A 19,674-nucleotide genomic window follows, 5' to 3' on the forward strand; every position below is an offset into this window, starting at 1 on the left:
TTTTAATGCCCCCCCCCCCAGGGTATGTCATAAGGATCATAATGATGATAAGGTGCTACATGCCTCCCAAAGGGGGGTGATGGATCTCCAATACTAATGACATGGACATGATAGAAGGCACTAGCTGGGAGGTGTAGCATTTCCTATATAATGTATGCAGACATTTTGGAATCTAAATTTTTTGTAAGGGACCACCCGGCGGTACCACTAGCACTCCACTGATCAGGCGTCCCCCCAGCGCACGGAATCTAAGCTCCAGAGTACTTGTTCACCAGGGCCCCTGATGGTGGGGATGGACTTGGAGTACCCTGAGACCAGGTCGTGGCTACTGAGGACACCCGTCAGTGGTAGGGGTATTCGCCAGGGGCTCCCACGGGGAAGAGCCTGATATGAGGAGGTTGGGAGACCCCATTGGGATGGATGGATGGCTGAGCACGTACAAGGTCAGGCAGGCCGGGTCGGTAACTATGCGGACGGTGCGGTACAAAGCAGCGGGCAGAGAATAGTCGGGTCACACGCCAGGTCAGCAACAGAAGGTCCAATAGGGGGCATCCAGGAGAGAGGTCAGGCAAGCCAAGGGTCAGAGTAGGAGAATACAGCAAGGTCAGGTACAATCTGGGTCAGCAACTTACAAGAAACAGATTCGCAGATACAGGATACAGGATAGACCAGAAGGCACTGAATGACAGCTCAGGGCTGTTTAAATATCGCGCCCTGCACTGTCATTGGTGCCAAGCGCGCGCCCGCGGCCTCTACTGCGCATGCGCGAGCTCGATCGCCACGGTCGGCCAGGCCCTAGTGCCCGTGTCCCTGCACAGGGCGGTGCACTGCGCCAGCGCCGAGACCAGCGCCACTGCGATCCCCGACATTGCCCCCTCCCTACGGGCAACCTCCGGGTGCCCACCCGATCTCTCCACCACGGGTGATCACGAAGAAACTCCCGGACAAGTCTAGGTGCATGAACATTGAGGGCTGGTTCCCAGGAATTGTCCTCTGGACCATAGCCCTTCCACTTAATTAGGAATTGGGTCTGGCCCCCCCTCCTTCGGCACTTCAGGATCGTTTCCACCTCAAATTCTTCTTGTCCTTCTCAGTTATGGCCTCCGGAGGCCTGGATTCTCGTTCTGGGAAGGCATCTGGAATCACTGGTTTAAGCAGGGACACGTGGAATACTGGATGAATTTTGAACGTTTCAGGAAGGATAAGCTCATATGCCACCTCGTTGATCATTTGCTTCACACAAAAAGGCCCCACAAATTTAGGTCCCAATTTCTTCGAAGGACATAGCATTTTCAAGTTGGTTGTTGCCAACCACACCTTATCCCCGGGCTGCAGCACCAGATCCCCTCTTCGTTTCTTGTTAAACGCCTTCTTGTTGTCCTCCTGGGCCCGAGCCATAGCTTCCTGCAATACTTTGTTGTTTGAGGAGAAGAAAGTTAATGCGTCTTGTGTTGCCGGAACTGGGCATTCAGAGACCAAATCAGGAAGAAAGACAGGGTGAAATCCGTAGTTAGAAAAGAACGGAGATTGCCCTGTTGCTGAATGGCTTGCGTTGTTGTATGCAAATTCCGCCAAGGGTAAGAGTGGTAACCAATTATCCTGAAGGAAGGACGTGTAGCAACGCAAGTATTGTTCCAGGGTCTGGTTGGTTCTCTCGGTCTGTCCGTTGGTCTGAGGGTGGAATGCAGAGGAGAGGGATAACTTGATATCCAGAGACTTGCACAGAGCCCTCCAAAATCTAGATGTGAATTGGACCCCTCGATCAGAGACAATGTCCTCTGGGACCCCATCTAGTCTTACAATTTCCTGGATAAATATTCGCGCCGTCTTGGATGCTGACGGAGTCTTCTTCAATGGAACGAAGTGGGCCATCTTTGATAGTCGATCAACGACCACAAGGATCGTGTTGTGGTCTTGGGACGGTGGGAGCTCGACTATAAAGTCCATCGCGATCCTTTGCCAAGGTCGTTCGGGAATCGGCACAGGCTGCAGCAGTCCCTAAGCCTTGTTCCTCGATGGCTTGTTTTTCTGGCAGATGGTGCAGGATCTTACATAGAGCTTGCAATCCTTGGCCATGTTCGGCCACCAAAAAGAGCGTTGGAGAAGCTCCAGGGTCTTGGCTGGGCCAAAGTGTCCTGCCATCGGGTGGTCATGGCAATGTCCCAAGACAAGGGTTCGGACTTCTTCAGGTACCATGATTAATCCTTCCTTCCATAGGAGTCCCCCCTTGCTCTGCAGGGACACCCCAACTGGGGTTGACGTGGCCGTGGATGCATCCATTAGCTTGGACCGAAGGTCTGTCTGGAGCACCAAGAAATTTCCTGAAGACAGAATAGTATCAGGTACCGGTTCTTCTTTGGAGTCCTCAAACATGCGTGATAATGCATCAGGTTTCGTATTTTTAGATCCGGGCCTGTACGTGATATGAAAAAAGAACCTAGAGAAGAACAGTGCCCATCTTGCCTGTTGTGGGCGTAAACGTTTGGCGGTCCTCAGGTACTCAAGATTCTTATGATCCGTGAAGATCAAGATGGGGTGTGAGGCACCTTCCAGCAAGTACCTCCATTCTTCTAGTGCCGTTTTGATGGCTAACAACTCTCGATCGCCGATATCGTAGTTCTTCTCGGCTGGGGTAAGTTTCCTCGAGAAGAACGCTAGATGGAGTAATTCTTTGGTGCCTTTTCGCTGGGACAGGGTGGATCCCACCGCATTCTCCGATGCATCTACTTCCAAGATGTAGGGCAGGGCAGCGTCTGGATGGCCCAGAATGGGTGCCGAGGTAAATAGCTTCTTCAAGGCCTCAAAGGTTTCCTGAGCCTCTGGCATCCATCTGAACCGGGTTCCAAGTTTGGTTAGCTGAGTTATGGGGGAGACCAGACCCGAAAAGTTCTTAATGAACTTCCGATAAAAGTTTGCAAAACCGATAAACCGCTGGACGCCCTTTTTGTCTGTGGGTACAGGCCAATCCAAAATCGCACAGACCTTCTGAGGGTCCATCGCGATCCCCGCAGTGGAGATAATCAGACCCAGAAAGGTAATGCTAGATTGCTCAAAACAACACTTATCTGCCTTGGCGTATAACCCATGCTGACACAACCGCCCCAACACCCTTGCCACATGTATCCTGTGATCCTTCAGGGAGGATGAGAAGATCAGTATATCGTCTAGGTAAACGATAACAAAAATGTCAAGGAAATCCCTGAAAATATCGTTTACAAAATGTTGGAATGTGGCCGGAGCATTGCACAGCCCAAATGGCATGACCAGATATCCGAAATGCCCAAACCGGGTACGGAATGCCGTCTTCCACTCGTCCCCCTCCCTTATGCGAACCAGGTTGTAGGCCCCCCTTAGGTCGAGTTTAGTAAATATGACCGCAGCCTTCAGGCTCTGAAATAACTCTGGTACCAATGGCAACAGGTAACGATTTTTAATCGTGACTCTGTTCAGCTCCCGATAGTCAATACACGGCCTCAGAGACTTGTCTTTTTTTTCCACGAAGAAGATCCCCGCCCCTGCTGGTGAAGTGGAGGGACGGATGAACCCCTTCTGGAGACTGTCCTCTATATATTCCTTCAGGGCCCCCAATTCAAGTTCAGATAGGGGTAAAATTTGCCCAAAAGGAATCTCGGAGCCGGGCAACAAATCAATGGGACAGTCATACGGGCGGTGGTTGGGCAGGGTATCTGCTCCTCGCTTACTGAATACATCCAAGAACTCATGATATGCTGCGGGAATAACCTGTTTCAGATCAGAGTCCCCTTCGGAGCATAGGAGGACCCAGTGGGCTGCCGGGCCCAAAGTGCGACAGTGTTCCTGACAGTATGGGGAAGGGAACAAGATTGACCCGGTTTCCCAGTCAATTTGGGGGTTATGGGCCCGCAACCAAGGGAGCCCCAAAATGACTAGGAAAAGAGGTGACGCAATGGCATCCAGGTGGAGGAATTCCTGGTGCTGGTTGGCAATGGTAGTGGCGATGGGGGGAGTTTCCTGATTAACCACTCCTGATTTTATCTGGGAGCCATCGGCCAAAAATATGTTAAAGCCCCTCCTTCTAGGTTGGAGGGGAATTCTCTGCTGGCGAGCAAAGTCTAGATCCAGGAAACAACTGCATGCCCCCGAATCAATTATGGCTTTCACCTCCACAGTCCTTTCTGGAAGCTGAAAGGAGAGGGGCACAAATAAGTATTGGGAAGGACTGACTTTGCCAATAGACAAAGAAGAAAAAGAGGTACACTTACTCATTTTCTGAGGGCAGGATCGTACCATATGACCGGCTTCACCACAGTAGAGGCAGAGGTTCTGAGAGTGTCTCCGCTGGCGTTCTTCTGGTCATAATTTAGGCCGAGCCAGGCCTAGTTGCATGGGTTCTTGAACGTCTCCTGGAGGTGGGTTCTGGACACTTGGTCTGGTTGGTTGGCTGGGGCCTTGGAATGGACCCCAGGAATTTCCGCGACCCTGGCCGGACCTCTCAAACCTGCGTTCCCGCAGTGTTCGACTATTTTTATCGTCAGGGCAGTTAGGTCCTCTAATGACTCGGGAACCTCCACCCGGGCCAGCTCATCCTTTAGGGGTTCTGACAGACCCATGCGGAACTGGTGCAGCAAAGCGAACTCGTTCCAGCGTGTATCCCCCATCCAATGCCTAAATTCAGCGGCGGTATGATTGCGTAGTAATAACAATTCATAGACAAATCTGAAAATTCTGTAAAAACAGATGTCTTAGACGGCGAAGAGCCTGCCACTGAAAATCTCCCCTCCCCCTCCAATGTGGTTGCACTCCATTAGTATACTTACTGATTCAATTGGTGTGCATGACTTTCTTCCCTCTAACTTTGCCCAATCGATGGTCTTGAAGAACGGGCGGCTCCTGATGTCACTGGTTAGGTAGTTTCGTCCCTCCTGGTCTTTCCACAGAAGCTGTAAAGAAGAATAAAATATAATTAGAGAATGAAATATAAGTGACACAGAATGAGCAATAACACTATCAATATCTGAGCAATAGACAAGCCGAGGCTCTGTGTGTACTTACTCTTTTTAGGAGGTTGCAGAGGTCAATGTTCATATCCAATGGATAATTGGGCTCCAGATGATTCATTTTCTGCTACACTTGGTGTAGGTCAGGGGTAGGCAACCTGCGGCTCTCCAGCTGTTGCAGGACTACACATTCCATCATGCTTCTGCAAGTCATAGCTGTAACTGTCAGTTTTGTAATGTTGCAATGCCTCATGGGAAATGTAGTTCCACAACAGCTAGAGAGCCGCAGGTTGCCTACCCCTGGTGTAGGTTGTCCATTCTGGCGATGAAGGGATGGTTGCCAACCGCCCTCTTGAATACTATTATTCCAAGAGAGAAATAATCAACCATGCTGAAATAATCCATGTTTTCTAGGACCTAAAGAAACATAATAGAAAGAAGGATTAACATGATGTCAGACCAGGCAGAGGACGAGAGATTACAACATAGTGACTTATGCAATTATGAAGCTCACGGAGGACTAAAATTGCACTGAAACGGCATCAAACTGAGGCAGAGCTTGTGAACTTTGGGCCTAAAGGGGTGAATAGTCAAAACATTTTTTACATGTTTGACGGAATGGGAAACAGTTAAACACTCTAGGTCTTTTCCTAAAGGTACGTTTTAACTGTCCCTTTAATGTAGGTGGATGAAGGTATACTGACCCCACTAGCTCAATATTCACAAGCGCTCCCCATGTTAAACAGAGGAAAGAATATAGTAGCTGAGCAATTACTGGAGGTTTTACCCCAATTGTATGTGTGAATTGGGCTGGACAGATCCATACATGTACAACTGGCCTCAATGTCCCCTACAAAGAAGCTCCAACAGTGCTCCAGGTCTTGGAACTTACCACCTTTTGTTGGGGGTATTGTTCTGGCCTGGGAACCCACTATAAACAACCCGGGGCACCAGTGGAGAGATTCTCCATTAAGTGAAACTGGAGCACCCTTTTATCTTTTCTCTATATTCAGCCATGTTCATTGGTATATCTTGATAAATATTACAATTAAGTCTGATATCGGTTTTATACGTACTTCTGGAGCCATGTAGCTTGGTGTCCCTGCATATCCATGAGTTCTCTTAGACTCGGTGACTCCCCTCACTGATAATCCATAATCTGCAATTCTGGCATGGCGGGCGCTGTCTAAGAGGATGTTTTCCGGCTTCAGATTTTGGTGAATGATCTCTTTGGCATGCAGGAATTGCAGGCCGCATACAATTTCCGCCGTTAGATTTCTAATGGAGAAAGAAATACATGAGTTAGCATCGAAAAATATCACAGATCAGTTAAATTAAAGATGAAGTGACTTCTAAATATAGTACATAGGGTTATGGATGGATGGGATCAGTGATCAACCAACCCTGATTCCAAACTGACCCTGACATCAAACTTACCTTATGGTGTCCAGAGGAAGTGGAGCTGAAAATGTTATCAGGTCACGAAGCTCTCCTCCGCTCAGATTATCCATAACAAAGACCAGATGAGTCTGAAAAAATAAGAAAAATGGGTTGGATTATAGACAATGAAAATTTCACATTGTGGAGGACTATATAGAGACACGCATGCTGGCAGACAGTGCAGTATGTTATCTTTACTAAGTGCCTCCTGGGGGAATTCTGGAAAACCGGACAGAGAAGAAACGTAGGCCACCATCACTGGAATAGCTTTTTCCCAATACTAGTTTTGTCTGGCTTTTAGGGTGATCCAATGACTTCCATACTTTGGTTCAGCATCCTGGAAGATGTTTGTAGATCAGGAGTCCTGACCTCTTTTATCTTGCTAGTTGTAGATTTATTCCAGCTCAGTGACTCAAAGATTTGTGGCCAAAGACATCCAGGCAGCTAGCAGTGTCAAAAGTCAATGCTGGCAGCCTCTTAGTATGTGGAGGAAAACCTCTACTCTGTACAGTTTATTTCACCAAGCTCCTCCTTGTAGGGAGCACTCTAGAGTTCATCTCTTAGCTTTACTGCGTTCCCCTAATCTACAGCCAGAGCCCTCAGAAAAACCTGGCGTGGGACACAAGTGAAGCTCTCTTTCGCCTCCTCCAACTTAGCACTTCGTGCCTGATTGACTAGATGAGAGGTCATCTCATGGGGCAGGGGGATGCTTATCCTTGTGAATGTATCGACTCCCAAAAAAGACACCATTTTCATAACTATTGTAGGGGGTGTGGATCAGTAATGGACAGGGAAGAGATGAAGAAACTGGGAAAAGAAAATACTCACCTTTGTCTGGAATGAGCCATATATATGAGTAATATATGGGCAATCTCTGCCTTCTTCTAGAATGTATCTTTCAGTAAGCGCAAGGAGGGGATTAGATTTCAGGAGTTGTCTTTTTTTGACAAACTTCACCACCAGCTTTTGGTTAGTGGCAGGATGGGTGGCCAACGCTACTTTCCCAAAGCTCCCCAAGCACCTTATGGAAGGTGAAGTTTTCCAAACATAGTTTGTATGACTGGACCTTCCTGACACAGCTGGATGGGACCAGTTCAGATGTCATGGCAGGGATGGACGGAGTTGGAAAGTATTGTTGACGTTCAACATCCCTGCTTACTGAAGCTTGGTCATTCAGTAATCCACTGTCGATTTTGCTCTGTGGATTCAGCTCAAGCATTAGGTCTCCAAGATGTGCAGCCACCAGAGGTGGCGGCCCACTCTTTATGGAGTTTGGAGGCTTTTTGGGCTTTAATAAATTGGCGAATGCAGCCCAAAATTTGTTTTCAACCTCATTGTTGTAAGGAGTGACCAGATTTGGCTGGTTCTCCTTAACTGTATCCAATGGGGTGAGTTTCAGCTCACTGATGGATGGAATCAGTGCTTTCTCTCCCTCCATGGTGTATGAAGTGACCAGACTTTGCTGGTCCTCCATTGCTTTGTCCAGTTTGGTCATTATACTCTATATACATATAAAAATGCAGCGCTGTAAAATGATCAAATCATGCAAATCAACACAATAATAGTCCTGAAAAGGTGCTCATTAATTCCCAGTGCCAATGGAAAGAATGCAAACTAACCAGAAGCGCATTTAAAATACGCATGTGTGTAAGGAATCCTGGAGATTCCCCTCTCTCCCTCTGGTCAGAAAATGGATATGTGCTGAAATGGATGACGATAACGCCCTCTAGTGGGAAAACGAAATCCTGCAGGTCAGGAAGCTCCCAGGATAAGATATTCCTCTTCAGTGGAACCAGGGCTGGGATTGAAATCACTCTGTGGCTGTGAAATTGGGAGAAAGACCCCTCACAGAGGACACAGAGAGATACTCATAGTGTAGTATATTACTTCAATTTATTTCAAAAAAACAAGTAAAACATATAATCAGGTGGCAAGTGAAAGTGACCCTCTTAAAATTATAGGTGGCCGCCGGGCCTCCACATGGCACCGGCGGCATAGTGTCAACGACGTCCACAGGCTCTGTCAGGGCTCCCAGGTGTGACCAGAGGTGTGTGGCTGACGCAGGGAAACGCAGACCTCAGATATGTTATAAACAATATAATTTATTAACACTAACAATACAAACATAAACGCAGTGCAATACTAAAACATAATACAGTGCAAACAAACCAAACCAAACCAACCACCCACAGATAACAGTACATACAAGCAAGCGTCGTCAGGCAGGCCGGGTCAATATCAATAGGGCAGGTAGGTACAGGGGGAGCAAGCGGAGAATGGTCGGGGTCACAGGCCAGGTTCAGCAGGTAGCAAGCAGCGTAGTACAGAGGGTCAGGCAGAGGGATGGTCAGGGTCACAAGCCAGGGATCAGAACAGGTAGCAAGCAGCGTGGTACAGAGGGTCAGGCAGAGGGATGGTCAGGAGCGAGCCGGGATCAGAGCAGGAGAAGTCAGCAGCGGTTCAGAAACAGGATGCAGGACAGAAACAGGATACAGGGCCCAGGACAAACACAACACCAAGGCAGAGTCTGTGGGTCTGGCCATCCCTTAAATACCCCAGCATAATCAGTTCCAGGTGTTAGCTGGCTGCAAAGTTGAGTCTCTGATTGCTGGGAGCATCCGCTGGCCAGCCCTGGTACTGCAGATCAAAAGGCAGGTGAGTCCCACCATTGCTGGCAAGTCCATTCCTGACAGGCTCCCGCTGACGCGTTTCGTGCGCACACACTTCTTCTGAGGTAGAGCAAGGACGTCTCACTGAGCTGAGATCTTGGTACTAAACACCACTTATACCCAGACTGCAGGGTCACATGACCTCGCCTGGCAGTTATTAACCCGTCGCTGCCCGAAACATTTTTAACACATCTCACAAACAGGTTAACAATCAACTTTTTTTTTTTTTTACTAAAAAATGAATTAGAACACCCAAACATGACTTATTTTCTGACAGCAGAGACCCTTGAGAATAAAATGGGGGCTGTGTTAATTTTTCACATCGCACAATATTGGCGCAGATGTTTACTAAATGCAAATTTAAAGGAAAAAATACATCTGTCCATTTGATTGTACACAAACACCCGATTTTGTTTTCTTGGTAAAATATGAAGGATAATGTTGAGAAGAGTAAATAGATATCAGAGATGTAAATGTATAAAATTGTGCCTGTCTGGAAATGGTTTTTAATTTATTTTATTTAAATGTATTTTTTTTTTCAACTTTTAACTTTATTGATTTCACATAAACAGACCAGAGGCTGAGAGGGGCGGGCTGCAGACCGGAGCTCCACCCAACAGGTAACATGTGACCTCCACTCCAAACAAACAATAGCCACAATTTCAGGAAGTGGAGGTCACATGTTTCCTGTCGGGCGGAGCTCCAGTCTGCAGCCATTGGTTGTTCGCTAATGGCAGGTGTGTGCTGGGAGGAGGAGGGGCGAGTACCGGAGAGGACATGGTGTGTTGGGTCAGCTCGTTGTACGATATTCCTCTTTTAACCTCTCGTTGCATAATATTTTGAATCTTCATATATTTTTTCATTAACTAAAGCCTTTCCAAAATGGCGCCCAGCGACCTTGGTTGCTATGGACACCGCGTCTTTCCAAACAAAGGAGTTCCTTGTTGGGCCCGCCCCTCGCTGAACGCAGCGCCTCCCGGTCACGCCCCCTTCCTTCTCCGGGATAGTTCATTAAGGTACCCTGAGTTCTATGGGGGACTCTGATATAAAGGGGTCACTGTGCTACAGGGGGATTCTGATGGGGTCTCTGTGCTATAGGGGGACTCTGATCGGGTCTCTGTGCTATAGGGGGACTCTGATGGGTTCACTGTCCTATAGGGGGCACTCTGGTATAATGGGATCACTGTGCTATAGGGGATTCTGATGGGGTAATTGTGCTATAGGGGGACTCTGATGGGGCCACTGTGCCATAGGGGGACTCTGATGGGGCCACTGCGCCATAGGTGGACTCTGATGGGGTCACTGCGCCATAGGGGGACTCTGATGGTTATCACTGCGCCATAGATGGACTCTGATGGTTATCACTGCGCCATAGGGGGACTCTGATGGTTATCACTGCGCCATAGGGGGACTCTGATGGGGCCACTGTGCCATAGGTGGACTCTGATGGTTATCACTGTGCCATAGGTGGACTCTGATGGTTATCACTGCGCCATAGGGGGACTCTGATGGTTATCACTGCGCCATAGGGGGACTCTGATGGGGCCACTGTGCCATAGGTGGACTCTGATGGAGTCACTGCGCCATAGGGGGACTCTGATGGTTATCACTGCGCCATAGGGGGACTCTGATGGTTATCACTGCGCCATAGGGGGACTCTGATGGTTATCACTGCGCCATAGGGGGACTCTGATGGGGCCACTGTGCCATAGATGGACTCTGATGGGGTCACTGCGCCATAGGGGGACTCTGATGGTTATCACTGCGCCATAGGTGGATTCTAATGGGGTCACTGTGCTATAGGGGGACTCTGATGGGGTCACAATTTAACCACTTGCCGACCAGCCACTGTAGAATTACGGTGGCAGGTCGGCACGGCTGGGCAAAAGCACGTTTTAAAACGCGCTTTTGCAAAACAGGTAGGGGGCGTGCGCGAGGCCACTCTACCTGTTCCACCGATCATGGCCGCGGGTGTCAGTCGCTGTGTCCCGCCTTTTAGCGGCAATCACTGACAGAGAACAGGGCTGCAGTAGCTGTGCTTTCTGTCAATTCCCTGACAGCTCCAGGACACGCTGATCGGGACAGAAGAGTTTCTCTCTCCGAATCAGTGTGTTCCCGTGCAGTACACACCCCGCCCCCTAGTAAAACACTCCCCTCACACTGTTAACCCTTTCACTGAATAAAAAAGTTATCCCCTTCCTCCCCAGTGCCATTAGTACAGTGTCAGTGTTTTTTTTTTTTTTTTTGCACTGATTACTGTATTGGTGTCACTGGGGATGTCAGTGACCCCAAGTCAGTTCCCCCCTCCAGTGTCAGAATGTCCGCCGTAGTCCCGCCATAAGTCGCTGATCGCCGCCATTATTAGTATAAAAAAAATTAAAAATCCCAGTATCTTTCCCGCCATTTGTAATCGCTATAACTTTCACGTAAACCAATTAATTTACACGTATTGGGTTTTTTTTTAGCAAAGACATGTCGCAGAATGCATTTTGGCCGAAATTTATGACGAAATTTGATTTTTAAATTTTTTTACTGGACATGTTTTATAGCAAAAAGTCTAAAATATTGTTTTTTTTTTCTCAAAATTATCAGCCTTTTTTTTAAAGCGCAAAAAATAAAAAATGCACAGGTGATCAAATACCACCGACTCTATTTGTGTGAAAAAAAGGATGTAAATTTCATTTATGTACCGTATTGCATGACCGCGCAATTGTCCGTTAAACTAGCGCAGCGCTGTATAGCAAAAAAAATGGCGTAAATTGCAGTATCTATCCCATAGTTTGTAGACGCTATAACTGTCACACAAAGCAATCAATATACACTTATTGGGATTTTTTTTACCAAAAACATGGAGCAGAATACATTTTACCCTAAATTTATAACCAACTTTGAGTTTACTATATATTTTTTATAGCTGAAAGTAAAAAATATTATTTTTCTTCAAAATTTTTGGTCTTTTTTTGGTTATAGCGTGAAAAATAAAAAGCGCACAGGTGATCAAATTACACCAAAAGAAAGCTCTATTTGTGTGAAAAAAAGGACGTAAATTTTGTTTGGGTGCAGCATTGCATGACCGCGCAATTATCAGTTGAATTAGTGCAGCGCCGAGTAGCAAAAAGAGGCGTGGTCATTAAGGGGGGTAAATCCTCAGGAGGGTGAGGGGTTAAGGGGCACTCAGATGGGGTTACAGATATAAAGGGGGACTGTGTGTATGTATATATATTTATTTGATACATTTAAAAAAAAATAACATCTCTCTGTATATATAGATCCTGCCACTTCTCTCTCTGTATATATAGATCCTGTCACTTCTCTCTCTCTCTGTATATATAGATCCTGCCACTTCCCTCTCTGTATATATAGATCCTGCCACTTCTCTCTCTCTGTATATAGATCCTGCCACTTCTCTATCTCTCTCTGTATATAGATCCTGCCACTTCTCTCTCTCTGTATATAGATCCTGCCACTTCTCTCTCTCTCTCTCTGTATATATAGATCCTGCCACTTCTCTCTCTCTCTGTATATAGATCCTGCCACTTCTCTCTCTCTGTATATATAGATCCTGCCACTTCTATCTCTCTCTGTATATATAGATCCTGCCACTTCTCTCTCTCTGTATATACAGAGAGAGAGAAGTGGCAGGATCTATATATACAGAGAGAGAAGTGGCAGGATCTATATACACTTATATATACTTCCTGCCACTTCTCTCATTTCCTGCCACTTCTCTCTCTCTCTCTGTATATATAGATCCTGCCACTTCTCTCTCTGTATATATAGATCCTTCCACTTCTCTATCTCTGTATATATAGATCCTGCCACTTCTCTCTCTCTGTATATATAGATCCTGCCACATCTCTCTCTCTGTATATATAGATCCTGCCACTTCTCTCTCTCTCTGTATATATAGATCCTGCCACTTCTCTCTCTCTCTGTATATAGATCCTGCCACTTCTCTCTCTCTCTGTATATATAGATCCTGCCACTTCTCTCTCTCTCTGTATATATAGATCCTGCCACTTCTCTCTCTCTGTATATATAGATCCTGCCACTTCTCTATCTCTCTCTGTATATATAGATCCCGCCACTTCTCTCTCTGTGTATATAGATCCTGCCACTTCTCTCTCTGTATATATAGATCCTGCCACTTCTCTCTCTCTGTATATATAGATCCTGCCACTTCTCTCTCTCTGTATATATAGATCCTGCCACTTCTCTATCTCTCTCTGTATATATAGATCCTGCCACTTCTCTCTCTGTATATATATATCCTGCCACTTCTCTCTCTCTGTATATAGATCCTGCCACTTCTCTCTCTGTATATATAGATCCTGCCACTTCTCTCTCTGTATATATAGATCCTGCCACGTCTCTCTCTGTATATATAGATCCTGTCACTTCTCTCTCTGTATATATAGATCCTGCCACTTCTCTCTCTGTATATATAGATCCTGTCACTTCTCTCTCTCTCTGTATATATACAGTTGTGACCAAAATTATTCAACCCCCAATGCTGTAAAGGGGTTTAGGGACTATAGTGTACATTTGGAATTGTATTCAGAATCAAATCCTACAAGGACGTTGTAACTACCCAAATGCAACTAAAATGACATCAATTGTTTATGTAATACAGTAGTAAATGGTTCTTATGTGGTTTCTTCATTGCCACAATTATTCAACCCCTTAAAGACTACCACTCTGAAGAACAGAGGTTCATACAGGTGCTTTCCATCAGGTATTGAAAACACCTGTGGATGTCACCGAGCAGCAATCAAGCATAATAAGCACCAATTAGGCAGCTTTAAAATGACTGTGATACTCAGCTCCTTCTAGACATTTACTGGTGTGGTTACAAACATGGTGAAGGCAAGAGAATGGTCCAGGAAGACAAGAGAAGAGGTGATTTCTCTTCACAGGAAGGGCAATGGCTATAAGAAGATTGCAAAGATGTTAAACATACCAAGAGACACCTTAGGAAGCATCATTCGCAAATTCAAGGCAAAGGGCACTGTTGAAACGCTACCTGGTCGTGGCAGAAAGAAGATGCTGACTTCGACTGCTGTGCGCTACCTGAAGCGTAGAGTGGAGAGAAGTCCCCGTGTGACTGCTGAGGAACTGAGAAAAGATTTGTCAGATGTGGGTACAGAAGTTTCAGCCCAGACAATAAGACGCACACTGCGTAATGAAGGCCTCCGTGCCAGAACTCCCAGGCGTACCCCCTTGCTGTCTCCAAAGAATAAGAAGAGTCGACTGCAGTATGCCAAAAGCCATGTGGACAAACCACAAAAGTTGTGGGATAGTGTTCTGTGGACTGATGAAACAAAATTAGAACTGTTTGGGCCCATGGATCAACGCTATGTTTGGAGGAGGAAGAACAAGGCCTATGATGAAAAGAACACCTTGCCTACTGTGAAGCATGGTGGAGGGTCAATCATGCTTTGGGGCTGTTTTGCTTCTGCAGGTACAGGGAAGCTTCAGCGTGTGCAAGGTACCATGAATTCTCTTCAGTACCAGGAGATATTGGATGGAAACGTGATGCAGTCCGTCACACACCTGAGGCTTGGGAGACGTTGGACCTTTCAACAGGACAATGATCCCAAGCATACCTCCAAGTCCACTAGAGCATGGTTGCAGAGGAAAGGCTGGAACATTTTGGAGTGGCCATCGCAGTCACCAGACTTAAATCCGATTGAGAACCTCTGGTGGGACTTAAAGAAAGCAGTTGCAGTGCGCAAGCCTAAGAATGTGACTGAACTGGAGGCCTTTGCCCATGAAGAATGGGCGAAGATACCCGTAGATCGCTGCAAGACACTTGTGTCAAGCTATGCTTCACGTTTAAAAGCTGTTATAACTGTAAAAGGATGCTGTACTAAGTACTAAGATTGAATGTCACTTGGGGGTTGAATAAAACTGATAATGCTGTGAGCACAGAAAAGACATTTGTGGTTATTTCATTATAACTGTTATGTTATATTTGTCTGACCTACAAGTGCCTCTTTAATGTAAATGTAAGCAAGATGACTGAATGATCAAAAGCAATGTCAAACTGGCCAAAACACTCAATTTCAGTGGGGGTTGAATAATTTTGGTCACAACTGTAGATCCTGCCACTTCTCTCTCTCTCTGTATATATAGATCCTGTCACTTCTCTATCTCTCTGTATATATAGATCCTGCCACTTCTCTCTCTCTCTGTATATATAGATCCTGCCACTTCTCTCTCTGTATATATAGATCCTGCCACTTCTCTCTCTCTCTCTCTCTCTGTATATATAGATCCCGCCACCCCCCCCTCTCTCTCTCTGTATATATAGATCCTGCCACCTCTCTCTCTCTCTCTCTCTGTATATATAGATCCTGCCACTTCTCTCTCTCTGTATATATAGATCCTGCCACTTCTCTCTCTCTCTCTGTATATATAGATCCTGCCACTTCTCTCTCTCTCTGTATATATAGATCCTGCCACTTCTCTCTCTCTCTGTATATATAGATCCTGCCACTTCTCTCTCTCTCTCTCTGTATATATAGATCCCGCCACTTCTCTCTCTCTGTCTGTATATATAGATCCTGCCACTTCTCTCTCTGTACATATAGATCCTGCCACTTCTCTATCTCTCTCTGTATATAGATCCTGCCACTTCTCTCTCTCTCTGTAGATATAGATCCTGTCACTTCTCTCTCTCTCTCTCTCTCTCTCTGTATATATAGATCCCGCCACCCCCCCTCTCTCTCTCTCTGTATATATAGATCCTGCCACTTCTCTCTCTCTCTCTCTCTCTCTCTCTCTCTGTATATATAGATCCTGCCACTTCTCTCTCTCTCTCTCTCTCTCTCTCTCTCTCTGTATATATAGATCCTGCCACTTCTCTCTCTCTGTATATATAGATCCTGCCACTTCTCTCTCTCTGTATATATAGATCCTGCCACTTCTCTCTCTGTATATATAGATCCTGCCACTTCTCTCTCTCTGTATATATATCCTGCCACTTCTCTCTCTGTATATATAGATCCTGCCACTTCTCTCTCTCTCTCTGTATATATAGATCCTGCCACTTCTCTCTCTCTCTGTATATATAGATCCTGCCACTTCTCTCTCTCTCTGTATATATAGATCCGGTCACTTCTCTATCTCTCTGTATATATAGATCCTGCCACTTCTCTCTCTCTGTATATATAGATCCTGCCACTTCTCTCTCTGTATATATAGATCCTGCCACTTCTCTCTCTGTATATATAGATCCTGCCACTTCTCTCTCTCTCTCTCTCTCTGTATATATAGATCCTGCCACTTCTCTCTCTCTCTCTCTGTATATATAGATCCGGCCACTTCTCTCTCTCTCTCTCTCTCTCTGTATATATAGATCCTGCCACTTCTCTATCTCTCTCTGTATATAGATCCTGCCACTTCTCTCTCTCTCTCTGTATATATAGATCCCGCCACTTCTCTCTCTCTCTGTATATATAGATCCCGCCACTTCTCTCTCTCTCTGTATATATAGATCCTGCCACTTCTCTCTCTCTCTCTGTATATATAGATCATGCCACTTCTCTCTCTCTATATATATAGATCCCGCCACCCCCCCCCTCTCTCTCTGTATATATAGATCCTGCCACCTCTCTCTCTCTCTCTCTCTCTCTCTCTCTCTCTCTGTCTCTGTATATATAGATCCTGCCACTTCTCTCTCTCTCTCTGTATATATAGATCCTGCCACTTCTCCCTCTCTGTATATATAGATCCTGCCACTTCTCTCTCTCTGTATATATAGATCCTGCCACTTCTCTCTCTCTCTGTATATATAGATCCTGCCACTTCTCTCTCTCTCTGTATATATAGATCCTGCCACTTCTCTCTCTCTGTATATAGATCCTGCCACTTCTCTCTCTCTGTATATATAGATCCTGCCACTTCTCTCTCTCTGTATATATAGATCCTGCCACTTCTCTATCCCTCTCTGTATATATAGATCCTGTCACTTCTCTATCCCTCTCTGTATATATAGATCCTGCCACTTCTCTCTCTCTCTCTCTCTCTGTATATATAGATCCCGCCACTTCTCTCTCTCTGTCTGTATATATAGATCCCGCCACTTCTCTATCTCTCTCTGTATATAGATCCTGCCACTTCTCTCTCTCTCTGTAGATATAGATCCTGTCACTTTTCTCTCTCTGTATATATAGATCCTGCCACTTCTCTCTCTCTCTGTATATATAGATCCTGTCACTTCTCTCTCTCTGTATATATAGATCCTGCCACTTCTCTCTCTCTCTGTATATATAGATCCTGCCACTTCTCTCTCTCTCTGTATATATAGATCCTGCCACTTCTCTCTCTCTCTCTGTATATATAGATCCTGCCACTTCTCTCTCTCTCTCTCTGTATACATAGATCCTGCCACTTCTCTCTCTCTCTCTCTCTCTCTCTCTCTCTCTCTCTCTCTCTGTATACATAGATTCTGTCACTTCTCTCTCTCTGTATATATAGATCCTGCCACTTCTCTCTCTCTCTGTATATATAGATCCTGCCACTTCTCTATCTCTCTGTATATATAGATCCTGCCACTTCTCTCTGTATATATAGATCCTGCCACTTCTCTCTCTGTATATATAGATCCTGCCACTTCTCTATCTCTCTCTGTATATATAGATCCTGCCACTTCTCTCTCTCTCTGTATATAGATCCTGCCACTTCTCTCTCTCTGTATATAGATCCTGCCACTTCTCTCTCTCTGTATATATAGATCCTGCCACTTCTCTATCTCTCTCTGTATATATAGATCCTGCCACTTCTCTATCTCTCTCTGTATATATAGATCCTGCCACTTCTCTCTCTCTGTATATATAGATCCTGCCACTTCTCTATCTCTGTATATATAGATCCTGCCACTTCTCTATCTCTGTATATATAGATCCTGCCACTTCTCTCTCTCTGTATATATAGATCCTGCCACTTCTCTATCCCTCTCTGTATATATAGATCCTGCCACTTCTCTATCTCTGTATATATAGATCCTGCCACTTCTCTCTCTCTGTATATATAGATCCTGCCACTTCTCTCTCTCTGTATATATGTCCCTACATTTGGTTGTATTATAATGCAGTAATATTCCAATCTCCTACATACCCTCTTGCGTCTCTCAGTCGGGGTCTTGGGTGAATACAAGGGCAGGTGGTGTTCAGAACCGTCCTGAGCCCCGCCTGATGACCTTCCAAACCCCCCTACGAGGGGCTTGCTGGGAGGAACGTTTTTAACACATCTCACAAACAGGTTAACAATCGACTTTTTTTTTTTCTACTAGAAAATGAATTAGAACACCCAAACATGATCTTTTTTTTGACAGCAGAGACCCTGGAGAATAAAATGGGGGCTGTGTTCATTTTGTACGTCGTACAATATTGGCGCAGATGTTTACTAAATGCAGATTTAAAGGAAAAATACATCTGTCCATTTTATTGCACAAACACCTGATTTTGTTTTCTTTGTAAAATATGATAATGTCAAGAAGAGATTTAAATGTATACAGTTGTGCCTATCTGGAAATGGTTTTTAATTTATTTTATATAAATGTATTTTTTGACATTTTTTTTTTCCAGCTTTATTGATTTCACATAAACAGACCAGAGACTGAGAGGGGCGGGCTGCAGACTGGAGCTCCACCCAACAGGCAACATGTGACCTCCACTCCAAACTATAGCCACAATTTCAGGAAGTGGAGGTCACATGTTTCCTGTCGGGCGGAGCTCCAGTCTACAGCCATTGGTTGTTCATTAATGGGAGGTGTGTGCTGGGAGGAGGAGGGGCGAGTACCGGAGAGGACATGGTGTGCTGGGAGGAGGAGGAGCGAGTACCGGAGAGGACACGGTGTGCTGGGAGAGCTGATTGTACGATATTCCTCATTTAACCTTTCAGTGAATTATATTTTGAATCTGTATATGTTTTTTTCATGAACTAAAGCCTTTCCAAAATGGCGCCCAGCGGCCTTGGTTGCTATGGCTACCGCTTCTTACCAAACAAAGGTGTTCCTTGCTTGCCCCGCCCCTCGCTGCGCGCGCCACCTCCCAACCAAGACCCTTTCTGGGACAGTTTAATAAGGTACCCTGAGAACTGAAATGTATGGGAGACTCTGGTATAATGGGGTCGCTGTGCTATAGGGGGACTCTGATTGGGTCGCTGTGCTATATGGGGACTCTGATGGGGTCACTGTGCTATAGGGGGGCTCTGATTGGGTCGCTGTGCAATAGGGGGACTCTGATAGGATCGCTGTACAATAGGGGGACTCTGATAGGATCGCTGTGCAATAGGGGGACTCTGATAGGATCGCTGTGCAATAGGGGGACTCTGATAGGATCGCTGTGCAATAGGGGGACTCTGATGGGGTCGCTGTGCAATAGGGGGACTCTGATGGGGTCGCTGTGCAATAGGGGGACTCTGATGGGGTCGCTGTGCAATAGGGGGACTCTGATGGGGTCGCTGTGCAATAGGGGGACTCTGATGGGGTCGCTGTGCAATAGGGGGACTCTGATGGGGTCGCTGTGCAATAGGGGGACTCTGATGGGGTCGCTGTGCAATAGGGGGACTCTGATGGGGTCGCT

The 19,674-nt window shown here is 45.9% G+C and overlaps 1 long non-coding RNA gene across 1 annotated transcript in view; it reads left to right on the forward strand.

Moving 5' to 3' along the window:
• The first annotated feature begins 19,101 nt into the window (after positions 1-19,101).
• LOC149438238 (uncharacterized) overlaps positions 19,102-19,674 on the forward strand; it is a 56,921-nt gene continuing 56,348 nt past the window's right edge. The window contains exon 1 of the long non-coding RNA XR_016307941.1: positions 19,102-19,174. This is a non-coding gene — a long non-coding RNA (uncharacterized LOC149438238). The remainder of the gene's footprint in view (positions 19,175-19,674) is intronic.

The sequence above is a fragment of the Staurois parvus genome, unplaced genomic scaffold (genome assembly GCF_062004578.1).
Source record: "Staurois parvus isolate SC_StPar_1 unplaced genomic scaffold, SC_StPar_1.0 ptg001201l, whole genome shotgun sequence".
NCBI lineage: Eukaryota > Metazoa > Chordata > Amphibia > Anura > Ranidae > Staurois > Staurois parvus.